Genomic DNA, 16,992 nt, shown 5'->3' with positions numbered 1-16,992 from the left:
TGTGAGACTATCAGGACAAGCAGGAATTATGAACACTGCATATTTGTTCATATGAGGGAATTTTGTCAAATTTTTAATTCTAATGGTATTTTGATTATATTTTTGAAAGCATTCTTATGTTTTACAGAAAAATACTGAAATAATTATAGATACCATGTTTGGGATTTGCTCCAGCATAATATGGTCAGTATGACATTGGATCTGGATGAAAACAGATTGACCATTAGCTGCTAATTATTGACGCATGGTTAATGGATAATTTGGGGTAATTTATACAACTTCTGGATGTGGTTAAAATGTCCCACAGCAAAGATATAAAGAAAAAAAAAAGCGGTGTCACTCTAGTCCCAAAATCGGGTATGAATTTTAGTCAGTGAATCACTGAGCACCATCAAAGCAAAATGGTGGCTGGTAATAGATTACACTATTATATGTTGCTATCTAAGTGAACTGTCCAGCAGATACTTGACTTTATGCACTGCATTTCCTTGACTTTTAGCACTGGCACATTTTGCATTCTGTAGTTCTTGTCTCTAGTTTATCATCCACAGAAGACTGATCTTAATTTTTGAAATTGTCTTTACTGTTGCTGCTATTTCAACGATCACAAAGGACATCACATAGTGTCAAACTTAATTACTTCTTCACAGTAATCAATCTAGTCAATTCTGAACATCCTTTCCTTCTTGGAAGAATCTCCATGGTAGTAAGAAACTCTGTTCATTCTAACTTAATAGCTCCTTTTCTTTATTGAACCTTGAAATATAAAGCATTACCTAAGAGTTTACACAGGCAGTTCTACAGACTAAGCACTGCAAGACAATGGAAGCCAACTGAAGAAATAGCTTCAATAAGTTCCAAAAAGGGTAGTTGTAAAAATTCAAGACGACATAAACACTTGATTTGGTTATTTATTTTGGCACAAGGAAGAAGGTGGTTTTGAGGAGTGCAGTGAGTTCTCATCACTGAGACCCAACAATTTTCAGACATTCAATGAATGAAGAATGAAAGGATAAAAATACAAAATAAATAATAGTACCATAGGTTGAAGAGAGTGTGTCTATAAATAGAAATATCCATTGGACTTTTTGTTTAGATTAGCCTCAAGTGCCTGAATAAATACCTGTTGAAATGAATTGAACTACCAAGATCACAATGAGTAGGATGGTGAGAGTGGAGAGTTGATCACATTGGATGGAGGAATGATAAGAGGTTGAGAAAAGACATTCAAAATAGACTAAAATTGGGGTGCCTGGCTGGTTCAGTCAGTGGAGCATGTGACTCTTGATCTCAGGATTGTGAGTTCAAGCCCCATGTTGGGTGTGGAGCCTACTTAAAAAAAAATATATATATATCTATAGATAGATAGATAGATAGATAGATAGATAGAAACAAAATTGGTTAAAATAATGTAATGGGTCAACTTCTCAACCAAGAATATTGTCTATAGATTAGATTAAATTTGTTTCTATAAATATATTAAATGTATATATAAATATCCAGCTCCAAGTCCATTTTCATTGTGAAACTTTTTTTTAACTACCTCAGGTAGAACAGATCTTTTTCCTTTGATCCATTGAAGATAATTGGCCTCATTCCATTTTGCCTCATACATGTTATTTACTATCTTAGTAGGGATTAATTCTTTTGTATATGTAATATATTCATTTAACACTGTACCTGATGTCTGAGGAAATAAATTATAGAAATTTTATGTCTACTAAAAGTTCTCCTCATTTCAAGGTCTCCAGTAAGGAATTTTTACAGATTTCCTTAAATGCTTCTGATTATCTACTTCTCTAGTTCACAAGGGAGCTTGATGACAGTTGGTGACTGTTGAGTAAGGGCCTGGGAGAGAGGCTGCTAGTTGCCTGCTAACCATCCACTCTCCCTTTCCTAACAGAAGCTCTATTGTTTGGAACCGTGACGTGACCAATAAATAACAACAGCAAGTTTCAGTTTCTCTTCTATCAATAAGATTTGCATGAGCTAGAAGTAAAAGTCTGATGGCTCCCAGTTAGAAGATAAATTAAATTTGGAGGGTATACCGTTCAGCACAATGACTATAGTTAATACTGTATTGTGCATTTGAAAGTTGCTGAGAGAGTGAGTCTTGAAAAGTCTCATCACAAGAAAATTGTAGCTATGTGAAGTGATGAGTGTATTGACTAGACATTGTGGTAATCATTTCATATTTACATGTATCAAATCATTATATTGTACACCTGAAACTAATAGATTGTTTATGTCAATTATATACGAATAAACCTGGAAAAAAGGTTTAATGGAGCATCTAAGAAAGCCCACTTTGTTCTTCCTCCTGCTGTGGGTGTGATGGTTGGAGCTTTAAGGCCATCTTATAACCGTGAGGTAAACTTGCAGATAGAAGCCGACCACAAAGGATGGAGGATTATTTTATGTAAGAGAAAAAGAAACACTATCAAGTGTAAGCCACTGTGTTGAGTGGTCTCTTTCACTATCAGTTCAATGTCACTTCTGGCTAATAGACCTACCGTATTTTAAAGATATTCCAAATCAATTGTATTTCCTTAGAATGATTTATTTCTGTTATTTAAACCTTAACTTTATTACTAATTTACTGGCAATCAGCATTTCAAAGACTGTTCTCAGAACATATTTGAATTTCTTGTTTTGGCTACTATACAGTGACATAAAAATATCGTTAAGTCTCTAATGTAGGAAAAACTGAGTAAAACTATATGATGAGAGCTCTGTAATTATCACGGTATGGATAATTGTGTCATTTGCTACCCGGGAATACAAGACACATTGTGTAACCTTTAAAGATTAAGAGAAAAACTAATACAACAGTGTTTACGGTAATGGCATATCAAGTAACTGTGCAATCTCACTAAACATTTATCAAGTCTTGGAGACTGAATGGAAGCCACATGAATTTGGCTCATGGTTACGAATCTCATATTTCCTTTTCATTGAGGAGACCAGAATTGGAGGCAGATGTTCCTAAATCTCTCTCCTCACTGAGCATTCAGAAAGATTTTTGCATGTGTAGATTTTGTTGTTGTTGTACTTTGAAGTTAATTACTTTTTTTCTGTACTGAAAAGTAATAAAACTGCATTCTGAAAATACATAATTCAGGGTTTTTTTTTCATTAACTCAGACTAGCCAGCTCATGGATTAGTTGGCATTTAAGATGTTTTATAAAATAAACTATTAGATTTTACACACAAAGCATGACCGAGAAAATAAAATGTAGAGGAAGAGGCGAGAGAAAGCAAAAAATCTCTTTCCATTTGAAGATAATAAATACACATTTAGGAAAGAGCTTGTTTTATCAGAGGTAATGGCTGTTCAAAATTAGATTTGCTCCTTTAGGTTCAAAAACTACTTTTATAGGGTCATTGAGGAGTCAATGAAATCTGCTAATGAGTTTCATGTTTTTAACAAGGATGACATGGTTCTATTTCTATTAGTGGGCATGCTTTCGGATTTGTATGTTAAACATATTTTAATATCCCACTTGAGGTAGGTCACTTGGGCTTCATTCTTTCAATTTGCAAGACAGTTCCCAAATATTCTTTCTGAACCTGCCTCAGCAAGCAATTTTCTGAGAACTTTTTTTGTTCTCTGGTGGGCAGTGTTGATGATTTCAGCATTCCCACCGAAGTGTTTTTTTATTTTCCTGAAATTGTAAAGCTTAAGATCTTTGGAAGGAAATTAAACGTATGAAATAAGAGTTGAATTGACATCTGGAAAAATTGGGGATGGGGGTTCAAACCTGCCTGAAAACTACAGGGTAGGGTCCTCCTAGAGAGCTGATATAGATAGACTTTTGTCTTGCAGCTTGTTCTTTGTTTCCACTTTTCAAAGTGGGAATTTTTGTGTTTTTTAGTTGCAAAGAATTGGCCTACAAAACAGAAGACTTATAGGTTAAAGTACATAGCTGTAGTGTTTAGTTTTATTCTTAATGGTTGCATTTTGCAACATAGACGATACACTTCAAACTTGTTTGCTCAAGGTTTCTGGAGTATTGTGGTCTGACTTGAACACTGACCACAGAGGGAGGCGTGAAGCTTAAGTTCCCTTTCCCTGGATTCGAGTAGCAATTTCTCAAGATCCGTTATCAGCAGTACAGCTTGTCACACGCACATCTGAGTTTACAATTTGGGGACAAATCAGAGTTCTGAGGTATTTATCCTTAAGATGATATGTTTTATGCTTCCATAAAGTCAAATGAAGCCTGAAAATAATCACTAAGCCTAAAATAGTCCCTTGAATCTGATACATTCCATCAAATACACCCAAGCTGGTTTTGTCCATCTCTGTATCAAGTTGTGGGAGAGCAGTGAGAAGCTCTGGATTTGGAGCTTTGGGTCCTGGATTCAGGTTCCCTAACTCTGCAACTTACCACTTCTACAACCTTTGGAAAGCCATTTAAAGTCCTGTCTTATTCAAATTTCTTCATCTGGAACAAGGGTGAAAAATTATAATCACCCTTATCAGATACTTTGTATGTGCTAGCCATTGTGTATGTTACATAGATTCTTCAATTATCTTAACTGCCCTTTGAAGTAGACACTACTAATTGCCATCGCAAGTGAGGAAGGCTGCAACCAACAAGAGTTTGGGCAACTTCCCCCAAATCACAAAGATTGCAAGTTGCTAGAGTTGAAATTTATCCCTGGGAATGTGTCCAATCTGTTTCCAGAACTCACGCTTTTAACTTCTATATCAGGATGTAATTTGTAAAGACTTAAAGCCTATAGAAATGTAAAGTGGTAGCATTTTTATTATAAAATAAACTTGAACTGCGGAAGTGCAAATCGGTTAGTAATGGAGACTGCTTGCTATTGGCAGGAAGACCATGAACTGGGAGGCCTTTGGCTGTTGAGCCAGTTTCTGTTCTTCACTGAGGAGGCCTGACGCAAAAAGATGGGATTCGTGCCTGTTCTACCTGTAGATGACGTCACCCTGAAATCTGCTCTTATTCTTGAGAGTACCCAGTGGAATGTACAAAGTACTTCTGATCAGTATGTTTGATCAAAAGCATATGAAGTACTGCTTTTTCTCAGCTTAATTCTTACCAGAAAGGGAAAAGATAGAATAATTAGATAAATAACATACTTTCTATATTCCTACTGTTCAAAAGACCATGAATATTTTGTTTGTATATTGTTATGAAGGATATTAAATTTTGTGTAGCATTAACCTTAAAATTTAAAATTGCTTTCTGAGTTACATGTTAAGCTTTGGCTGCACACGCATTACCGTGATCTAATATCTATGTGCTAATTTTCTCATTAATTAGTATGCCCTTGGCATCTGGCGCCATATGCTGCAATGTTCCAAAAAAGTTACCATAGCATAACTTTATTACTGCAAATCATAACACTGGTGATGCATGATTTAGTAAGCACGGTGACATCTGACAGAACCTTCATACAAGTGGTACGGCATATTTAGTATATGCCGTACATCAAAGCCTTGGGTATAGTCTCAGAGATGGTAACCGATATAGACGTACAAAAAGGACATTAAAACTATGATAAATATGACCAATAATTTCAGTGAATAAGTGTTCTCCAGGTGAATTTTTAAATGTTTGTACCTATAATTACGTATAGTCTCATTAAAATGCCCTCAGAAAGATTAGATAGCTCTCAGTCACAGAAATAAATGAAACACACATTTCTAAAGCCGTTTAATTCAAATTCTGTACATATCCTTCCATTCCTTAATATATATTGAACATATTTCATAAAAATATGTTTGGATGTTTCTTTTCCTCAAATCGTCTTTAGGCTTTTTTTTTTTTTTTTTTTTAACATATATGTGTTTCCCTATGCCTTTAGGAGACTTCCACCTTGTATCCTTGTTTTTCAGATATGGCTGTCTTCAATTGAGATTAACTGGATATGGCTTCTAATTAGCAAGTTCAGAAGTTGTGAAGAGTCAAGAGTAAATGATGGCATTATATCCCCTAACCACCATCCACCATCTTTTGGACTGGTAAGTCATTTTGGTGTCTTGTTTCAGTGACTTGAGCCTTTTTCCCAGCAAAGGTCACAGACCTATTGAATTTCTATATGTTGTAATTTATCCATCTTTTAAAATTTTTCTGTTAGAATGAGGACATTGTCTTTTTTGTGTGTTTCTGTATCCTAAGGAGAACCCTATTCAATATCTTTTAAACATATAATCTTTAAAACACAGTTAAAAGTTATTTTAATAGAATAGAGTTGTTGGTTTTTTTAATAGGAGTAAATGGTCTTAGAAAATGTAGAATTGAGCTTGGTAATTTTACAATCAAAAGAAATGAAATCCAGTGAGTCAATGAAGTCAAGTTATATACCTCAGAATGACAAATTTGGGACAGAATCTGGATCTGCTCCATCTAATTGTACTGTTTGGGCTATGTCCAAGTTTTGTTCACCAAGGAGGGATAAGGAGCAGATAAAGATGATGGGAATGATTTTTTTTTTTTTTCCTCAGAGACTAAGGGGACCAAAGGGCCTGAGATAATATCTCTTCACTTACTGTCTGTCATTGGAACTCACCCTTTGAATATAAAGAATGGGAATAAGTTATCTCTGGCTCTTTTTCAATAAATTTGGGTGTAGTCACCTGCTTCCTGCTACACAGTGGTTTGTGGGAAATCATAAAGGTTCAGTGTGACAGCAACCAAAATTCTATTAGTTATGTTTAGGAAAATTTACACATTGACTAAATTTATGAAAATTTTAAAATAGTAGCTAGGCTTATCCTAAAATAGAACAAACTCAGATACCAATATTTATTTCCAAGCTAAACATTAAACTGCCACAATGATAGACTAATAGAATAGAGTCCCAGGAATAGATATACACACATACAGTGACTCTTTTTTTTTTTTTTTTTTTGTGACTCTTGATTTGTGATAACGATGTAACTGCAAAATAGTGAGAGTGGTTTATATCAGGGAATAGTGCTGGGCCAAGCCTATATGCAAAAACAGTGGGGGGTCGGGGTGGTGGAATCCTCAATCCACTATGTGACACAATGATGAAACTCAATTCCAGGTGGATTATATGTCTAAATATGAATGGTAAACAATAAAACTTCTTGAAGATAATAGAGAATTTTAAGGAAAGTTTATAAAATAGTATGTGAACATCATTAAAAATAAGCTATTAGTAATATTATTTCATTAAAATTTTTAAAATTCTACTTATCAAAAGACACTATTAAGAGAGTAAAAAGTCAAGCCAGTGAGTAGGGGAATATATTTGCAACATATATAACAGTTGAAAGTTTCATGTCCGATATATATAAAGATCTCCTACAAATAAATAAAAATGGAACAGATGGTCCAACAGAAAATGTATGAAAGGATTGGGCTACGTCTTCTCAAAAGAAGATATATAAAGGGCCAATAAATGTAAAGAGGATGCTCAACCTTATTATTCAGCAGGGAAATGTAACCTCAATATAATATCTACACATTAACCCTACTGGCGAAATTTAAAAACTGATTAATACCAAGATCTCAAATGATGTGGCACAGTCTCATTTCTGATGGGACTATAAATTATTTAATCATTTTAGAATACTACTTAGTAGTGTATACCCCCATAATCTAAGAATTCCATTCCTAAGTATATTCCCAACAGAAATGTGTGCACATACACTCACAAAACAGGAGCAAAAATGCTGAGAGATCCAAAATGGAAACCACAAGCGCATCAATAGTAGAATGGATAAAGTATAATATATTCATATTTTAGGATATTGTATAACAATAAATATGAAATGATCACTGGTAAAGAAATAGTATAGATGAATTCAACAAACATCGAAAGAAACAGCCAAAAAATACATATTATGTGTTTCTGTTTATTTGAAGTTCAAAAACAGGAAAAATTAATCAAGACTATTAGAATTCAGGACTGTAGTTATCTTGGCAAATGTAAAATGGCACGAGGGGAGCTTTTGGTGTTTTTCTTGACTTTCGTGGTAATTGCGCTTGTATGTTTATTTTGTGATAACTCCTTGAACTCTGCACGTATGATTTGAACATAATTCTGAGTATATGCTACTGTTTATTATTTTTATTTTTATTATATATACAATTATAATATATATATATACACAAATATAAACAAAAATATACAATTATTTTTATTTTTAAAGTTTTTATTTAAATTCCAGTTAGTGAACATACAGTGTAACATTAGTTTCAGGTGTACAATGTAGTGAGTGATTCGACCCTTCATGTAACACTTGGTACTCATCAGAGCAAGTATACTCCTTACCCCCATCACCTCTTTTATCCATCCCCCCACCCACCTCCCTGGTAACCTTCGGTTTGTTGTCTATAGTTAAGAGTCTGTTTCTTGATTTGCCTCCCTCTCTGTTTTGGTTTTTTCCCCCCCTCCCTTTGCCTGTTTGTTTCTTAAATTGCATATATGAGTGAAATCATATGGTATTTGCCTTTCTCTGGGTTATTTGCTTAACATAATACTTTCTAGTTCCATCCACATCATTGCAAATGGCAAGATACATACCACATCTCCTTGGGTAACATTCATCAGTCAGTGGACACTTGGGCTGTTTCCATAATTTGACTATTGTAGATAATACTGCAATAAACATTGGGGTACATGTGTCCCTTTGAAAATCCATATTTTCATATTCTTTGGGTAAATACCTAGTAGTGCAATTGCTGAATTCATAGGGGAGTTCTATTTTTAACTTTCTGAAGAATCTCTATGCTGTTTTCCAGAATGGTTGTATCAGTTTGCATCCCCACCAACAGTGCAAGAGGGCTCCCCCCTTTCTCAATATCCCCACCAACACCTATTATTTCTTTTTGGTTGATTTTAGCCATTCTGACAGTTATGAGGTGACATCTCCTTGTAGTTTTGATTTGCATTTCCCTGATGCTGAGTGATAGTATCTTTTCATGTTATCTGTTGGCCATTTGTATGTCTTCTTTGGAAAAATGTCTATTCATGTCTTCTGCCCATTTTTTTAAATTGGATTATTCATAAGACTTATCAAGAGAAGAGGATTTGGGTACTATTTCATAGACTGCTCATAAACTCTTAGGCTTATGACCTTTTTTTGTTTTATATCATTTTCAATTCAGTCAAACTTTGATTTCTGTTTGCATTTTTTATAACCACACCTTATCAAATTAACCCTGTTGCTAATATCTACTACTATCAGCCAATTCATGGCATCTCTGCTATTTATAGCACAGAGAAGAAGGTAGATTTTCAAGCATTCCTAGGAGGATTTTTGTTTAGCTATATTTATGTTGCTTGGAGAAGAATATCATTTTTCTACTAAATCATCTACAGAAGATAATTGAGGTCCTAAATGCAATTAACCAGCTTGCTAGATTTTTTAGTCCCAGGAATCCAATAAACTTGAGTTGAGAGTCTTATTTCTAAAAGCTTTATTAATTATGAGACTCATTCTTGTGGGCTTGGTCGACCAGTAGGTATTGGGAAAGTGGCTGAAGGAAATGGCTTTTATTTACTTTGGATCCATCTCTCCCTGAAATGGAATTAAGATATTTTCTATCTCCAGGCATCTGGAAATGATTTCTCTGAAGTAGCACCCAGGCAAAAAATAAAATAAATGTTCTTTCTTTAACTTTTCCCTCTCAAGTAAACAGTCCAAACGCACACAGTTTATTGAAGGAGCCAAAAGCCAATATTGAAGTCATCAATGAATATATGGATAAAGTTTGAATACCTGAAGCAACTATTTCTAGGCAAAATAAGATATACTGGTATGCATTCCTAATATCGGTAGAGATTTTTTTTTTTTAAAGATTTTATTTATTTATTTGACAGAGAGAGAGAGAGATAGCCAGCGAGAGAGGGAACACAAGCAGGGGGAGTGGGAGAGGAAGAAGCAGGCTCATAGCGGAGGAGCCTGATGTGGGGCTCGATCCCATAACACCGGGATCACGCTCTGAGCGGGAGGCAGACGCTTAACCGCTGTGCCACCCAGGTGCCCCTCAGTAGAGATTTCTAATTTTACTTTGATGAGTTCAGGGTAAATGATGCTTTTTCAATTTTTTTAATACTTTACATTTGCTTCTAAGGCCGAGTGCAATTTTCTATTTGCTGTATTTGTGGCAAGTATCAGAAGTAATTATTAACAATATGATATCCCACTTTTTGTTGATTTAAATTTCACCCTCAACTCATTCCACCTGCTGATTCATACTTTATATTTATCTTCATTTTCTATGTTGTTTACCACAAAAAGTGATATTTTTGAACAGACAGGTATAATGGCACTCAATCAACCTAGTATATAATCTATGTTTTGGTGCCATATTAGAAACACATTTTTTATAGAAGTAGGGGGCATACTATTCTTGATTAAAAAATGAAAACTGTCTCAATATGTATACTTATAAATATCTATTCAAGGCCATGGAGTTAGCAAATTTTTGAATACTGCATTTGGAGGTTTTATTAAATAAAAAGTCAGTATTGCTATGTGATACACATAGAGATAAAATATACATACATTATTATGGAAATAACATTTGATGAGGTCTTAGGAATATAAATGCATTTAATGAAGTTATAGCACGTTCCTGAAATAATTTTTTATTCATTCATCTGACATATTGCCAACTGTAAAGCCCATGAAGAAAATGACTAAAGGAGAATAAGATGTATATTATAGACAATTTCAACTAGGCTCTTCCCACTGCAATAATAATAATATAGCCTTAGTCCAGTGTTTGAATTTTTTAGCAAGAACCTGGATAGGTTCTGTGTCTTTAACTTATTACTCATATTATTTGAAGGGATTTTAATCATTGCATTGATAAAAGAATAACTTAAGGGAAAAAAGCAAAATCATGACTCTCAGGTAACTATAAAATAAACACGTCAAAGTTTTTATTTAACTCATTAATTAGTGAAGGGACTGGTAAGATGCTATGACTGATTCAAAGAGCACTTTGAAAGTTAGGGTATTTGAAAAAAAAGAAATTAGGGTATTTGTAGGCAATCTATCAAAGAAAATTTAGGATAAAATTACTGAGTTGGGAAAATACTCTCTAATGTCTAATAAGTCATAAATCTTTGGAGTTACATTTTCTAACAGATAGAAATTATTTTCATCCTCATTGGATAGAAAATTACAAATTAACAAGTAACTTCACTAAATCTGGGATCTTTAATTAATAATAATGCAATGAACTCAGCACATTCTCCTAGACAATCCTTGGGTGGCTTTTGCCTTTCAGTAATATTGAAAGGATGTGTTTTAACTTACTTGCCTTATATCCAAGTTTTGGATAATTTTTCTGATACAAAATAGATATGCAACTTATCTTCACATAAAATGCAATTTGAAATTGACAAATAGTATTCCCTGCTTAAAACCATATTGCCAGAAGGAGTAAAATTATCCCCTAATTCAAGTGCCAGGCCACAGGTTATTAAATACCAAGAAGGAAGAAATGTGCTCACAAGAGGTGCAAAGAACTGTGGGTGTTTATACTTCAAGTAATGCGATGAAATTGACTGTAACTAATAGAGTGTGAAATAGTTTCCCAAGGAACATAATGAAGTCCTAAGGAAAATAGCTGAAAACAGGAGTGGACGGAGGTCTTGAAAATACAAGCGAGGAAAATCACTGCTGCCCTGGAAGGTGATTTTTAAGTTGTTACAAAGTGTTGTGACTCTAATTTTGTTATTTTTATCCATGACTGGCCGGCCATGTGTCATTTTAGCGTGGATTTACCTAATTTATATGTACTCCAGAAAACAAAATAGAATCAGAGGATCCAACGCTTTTAAATATCAATAAGGCACAGCAAATATTTGCTCCTTAGAGAGGTAGTGCTATCTGGAGATTCCCATTATGGGGAAAGTTGCTAAACTGGTTTTCCTAGCAGATCTCAACACTGATTTTTTGCATCATTGATATTCTAGTCAAGTTTATTGTTATACTGGATGGCGGGATGGTTTTGTGGTCTGGACAATTACTCCTGAGGGTCTTCACTAAGAGCCTAAACTACCTCAGTAACCAACAACGTTAGATACAACTTTATAAACTTAATAATAATGAAATTAGATAAACAATGCCTTTAAATAAATATAGTTATAATACATAGACATTCCCAGGGATTTAAATAAAAATGGCAACTTTTATATTTACAGATAGACTTCTTTATGTTTATTATCGGCACTTCATCAATATTTTCCTAAAAGAATGATTTCTGTCATACATCAGTGTTTGTTTTGTTTTGTTTTGTTAATTTATTTAAAGTCAGTTAGTTAACATATAGTGTATCATTAGTTCCAGATGTAGAGTTCAGTTATTCATCTGTTGCATATAACACCCAGTGCTCATTATATCGTGCCCTCCTTAGTGCCCATCACCCAGTTACGCCATGCCCCCAGCCATCTTCCCCCCAGCAACCCTCAGTTTGTTTCCTATAGTTAAGAGTCTCTTATGGTTTGTCTCTCTCGCTGATTTCATCTTATTTTATTTTTCCCTCCCTTCCGCTATGATCCTCTGTTTTGTTTCTTAAATTCCACATATGAGTGAAACCATATGATAATTGTCTTTCTCTGATCGACTTATTTCACTTAGCATAATACCTCCAGTTCCATCCATGTCATTGTGAATGGTTAAGAGTTCATCCTTTTTGATGACTGAGTAATATAATATATATGATGAAAATGATACTATGTGATAACTATGCAGATATATCACATCTTCTTTATCCATTCATCTGTCAATGGACATCAGTGTTTCTTAAAAAATAAATGTAATCACCAATTTCTTCATCCTAAAATTTAAGGACACTTTAATTTATGCTAGATTATCTCCCAAACATGGGTTTGATGGATATTAGCTACAATTTCTCTTACTTAGAACTATTAAAACATGAAGAGTTAAATGCAAACAAACAGTAGTAGTATCAGTATTTTTATAGTCAGTGAATTTCCTGAGATAGTCTGCATTTAATTCTATTTGACCACTGACATTGTAATTTTGTAGTAATTTCAAGACAGTTGGCTTTTATTATTTATTTTGTTTTCCATGTTTGATATAGGCTGCTATAAACATAAATGTGTAGTCATTCAAATTTAAATGGTATTTAAACCCACTCATTTTTTTAGGGGAATTTTTTTTTGTCATATAAAGAAACTATTTTTGCTAGCACCTCTATACCACATATTCTGCTAATATTAACTAGTCAAGGCATGTGGACGTTTTTACTGTACAGTAAGAAAGATCCACCATAAAAATATTTTTTGCTCCCCAAAATAATTGTCATTTAAAAATAAAAACTAAAAAACTTACCTCGTTGTAATTTAAAATTTTTGTATCAACAGAGATAAGCAGATGCAGATACTTACATTTTGTCTACACAAACATTGACATTCTATGTGTTTATTTTTATTTTATTTGTTCAAGTATGAAATGCAATGTTTTAAGTTTATGAAAAACAGGTGTTCATATTTAATGGTTTTTTCTATTTCCAACATACAACTTACTATAGTTAATCACAAAAATATAAGCAATTTTCCAAATTTATAATTATCACTAGATGAAATATGACTAATTTGAGATGACTCACCAAAGAAATAAATTGAGGCTGTCATAATGTTATATGTCTATTAAAAATGTTCTAAACTTGGCTGCATATACACTTTAACCAACTTTCAGGAAAACTTTATAGTGAATGTTTATACACATGTGTACCCGTGTCCGTGTATATATATATACTGTTTTTTCCAGAGAGCTGTTTGTTAAACATTATTAGTGGCATAGGACCTTACTCTTGTCCATGAGAGGAAAAGCAGATTCTTAGCAATCCTTCTCTCCCCATTTCTTTCTTGAGCTAGGAGCACTCATCTCTTATCTTTTTTTCCTAAGACCACATTGTTCTCTGGTTATTCCAATAGTTTCCTCACTCATCTTTCTTCTTCTTACTTTAGTTTCCATTCTCCACACAGCAGTGAGAGTGAAATTTATAAAACATAATGTATGCCATGTAACTTCTCTAATTAATTCTTTCAGGGTGGGGTGCCTGGGTGGCCCAGTAGGTTAAGAGATCAGCTCTTGATTTCAGCTAAGATCAAGATCTCAGGATTGAGAGATCCAGCCCAGTGTGGAGTCATGGAGTTGGGCTGGAGATTTCTCTCCTTCTGCCCCTCCCCCCACCAAATAAATATTAAAAAAAAATATTTTAAGGGCTTCTCCCTGCACCAAGAACAGAACCATAAATATTGTTCATGGCTTCCCAAACTGCATGATCTCTCCACACTCAGCTTTCTCTAAATTTCTTTCTCTTGTTTACTATGCTCCAGACACTATGGCTGCCTGCTCTTTGTGGAATACACATGGCCTTTCCTATCCCAGGATCTTCTTTGCTCCTTCTGCTGTGAATGCTGTTTCTAGCTTTCCAAAATGAATGAGTATCATTAGTTCAAAGAAGCCTTACCTGATCACCCTAACCAAGGCTCTATCACTTACTCTCTATCGCCTCATTTTATCTTCTTTATTTCTTTTGTAAAAGTTTTCACAGCCCATAATTACATCACTTATATCTATATCTGTTTACTTGCTTATTATCTGTATCCCACAGTAGGATGTAAGTTTCATGAGTGCAAACGTGCTGTGTCTCTTTTTTATTGCTATAATCTCATTCCACTAACTCTGGAATGGTGGATGCCGTTTGTTGTAAGAAAGGAAAGGCAAGGAAAGAAGGAAGGAAGGAGGGGAGGAAGGAAGAGAAGGCAGAAGAAAATTACTGCTGTTACTATTATCTTTACTTTTAATTTACAGACCGAGTTCAGTAAATCAGAACAATTCTTTTACTGGGTGAGGCTGAGTACTGTAAAAATATTTTTTATCTAGTGGCACATTTGGAGTCAAATATCTTCCTCCATTCTGAATGTTAATATTCTGAACATTAGTAAGTTATTTGTCTTTATTTAGAGGCCAAAAAGTATCTATAGAGGAAAAAATCTCAGAACAGAGATTGAATCTCCTTCATTTTTTTAATTGTGAATCCACAAATTTAATCACAAGCAGAGCTTTCAGAAATACCTTTTACAGACGTAGAATAGGTGTGGCTGTTAAATATTAGAAGGTTAATAGAACTGGAAGTTAACATACCCAGAAAGAGTTAGGGTGTGTCTCAAGGAGAAAGTGGGGGGACCAGGACTCCTTGGCAGTGGTAACTAGATGAGTAATGAACCCCAGAAACTAAGTAACCATCATTCTCTATAAAAAAAAATTAAATCAGATAAATTATTTTTTCATTCTCTACTCTGCAAAGATATTTTAAAAATATATGTAATCTTGACAGGCTTTTGTCAAGAGAAATATATGTTCACTTTTTTCCCACTAGTGCTTTTCCAACCTTTTCCGACCTTTTGCTCTGCATGCAGATTCATGCCTAGAGTTGAATGCAGATATTTATACCATCACCCACTTACTTGTCATCTGGGTCCTCCTATGGATGTGCAGCAAAGTCCCTTCAGTTTTGTTGTAACTCTTCATTCCAGGAAGGAGGAGCTGGTATCCTTGGTCACGTCCTCTTTCCATATAGAGTGCCTTCCATAGTGTGAGGGGGATCATGGCTGGGGTAATCCTTCCTTAGGCATCTAAGAATAATTGAAAAAAACCAAAAAACCAAAAATACCTCTTTGAAAGCCTATGTTTATTTTGTGCTCATGCATAGAAAATCAAACATACCTAATATTTCAGATCTCCTCGACTCGTGTTGGGGCTTATGTCCCCATAAACCCATCATAAGTTGAAAATCTCAGAAGTTAACAATGCACTTACTACACCTGACCTACCAAACATCAGAGCTTCACCTAGCCTACCTCAAACATGCGCAGAACGCTTACGTTAGACTACAGCTGGGAGGATCACCTAACACAAAGTCTGTTTTATAATAAAGTACTGAATATCTCCCAAAGTTTAATGAATGCTGTATTGAAAGTAAGAAACAGAATGGTTGAATGAGTAAAGAATGGTTGTAAGTGTAGCGTTTGTTTACTTTCATGACAGCAAGACTGACCGGAAGCTATGTCCAGCATCACTGCCACTGTCCAGCATCAGGGGAGATTACTGTACCACAAACCACATATTGCTAGCCCAGGAAAATATAAAAATTCAAAGTACAGTTTCTACTGAATTTGTATTGCTTTTGCACCGTCATAAAGTTGAAAAATTCTAAGTCAAACCATTATAAGTTGGGGACTCTCTGTACTTGGATGACAAGTAATTTCTGAAGACTGTATTATCTAAATACCATATAATTGCTGGATTTGGGGGATCTAGTTTAGTTGATCAGTTGTAAAGTTCTCTCTTCTTGGGCCTCTAGAGAGGTCTCTATGTTATCCTTGTTAAAGTGAGTGAGTAAAAACCAAAAGTACTTTTCATTTTTATTATATTAAGTATTAAAATGCTCAACACCTCTTTCTCCAACACCATAAACTTCTTAGGATAATATTCAACATGTGTAAAATATGAAAACACAGACGAAGAGTGAATCTCTGCTTTTTTAGAACTTTTCTGCTTTTTAAACTTCTGTTTAGAATGAAGCTGTTTAGTGCTATCTGAAGAACTTTAATAATAATACACACCTTCTAAGCTTCTAAAGCAAAGCCATCCGTGGAAAGAATAGTAGAGGCAATGTGATTTCATGTTTGGAATACTTTTAATATATCTAAGTTCTAGAGTCACGTTCTAATTGCAAGAAATCGTACTTTCTTTGCTATGATCTGGCCAGCCAGTTGCCTAAGAGTTTATCACTAAGAAGGTAGAGGATGTCGCAATGTGTTTATCAGTGGCATGGTTCAGCTTGTTGATATCCAAGGAGTTCCTTGGTACTATTTTTCAATTTTACTTAGTTGTAAGTAGGTGAAGTTATCGGAGCACTGATTCAGGAATCGAAAGATCCAACTCTGGCACAAACTGTGCAACTCGAAGCAAACCGAATCACCTTTCAGTGCCTTGGT

General features: G+C 34.5%; 1 long non-coding RNA gene across 5 annotated transcripts in view; it reads left to right on the top strand.

Moving 5' to 3' along the window:
- LOC103676622 overlaps positions 1-16,992 on the top strand; it is a 213,160-nt gene that overhangs the window by 68,988 nt on the left and 127,180 nt on the right. For 3 of the 5 annotated variants that reach the window (XR_005838521.1, XR_572172.2, XR_572168.2), the window contains 2 exons: positions 4,841-5,013; positions 5,867-5,992. This is a non-coding gene — a long non-coding RNA (uncharacterized LOC103676622). The remainder of the gene's footprint in view (positions 1-4,840; positions 5,014-5,866; positions 5,993-16,992) is intronic. The other 2 variants (XR_005838519.1, XR_005838520.1) reach the window with 1 other exon arrangement.

This window comes from Ursus maritimus, unplaced genomic scaffold (assembly GCF_017311325.1).
Source record: "Ursus maritimus isolate PB19 unplaced genomic scaffold, ASM1731132v1 scaffold_3, whole genome shotgun sequence".
NCBI classification, from domain to species: domain Eukaryota; kingdom Metazoa; phylum Chordata; class Mammalia; order Carnivora; family Ursidae; genus Ursus; species Ursus maritimus.
The sequence above is the reverse complement of the archived record's forward strand: the minus strand, read 5'-3'. Positions and strand labels throughout refer to the sequence as shown.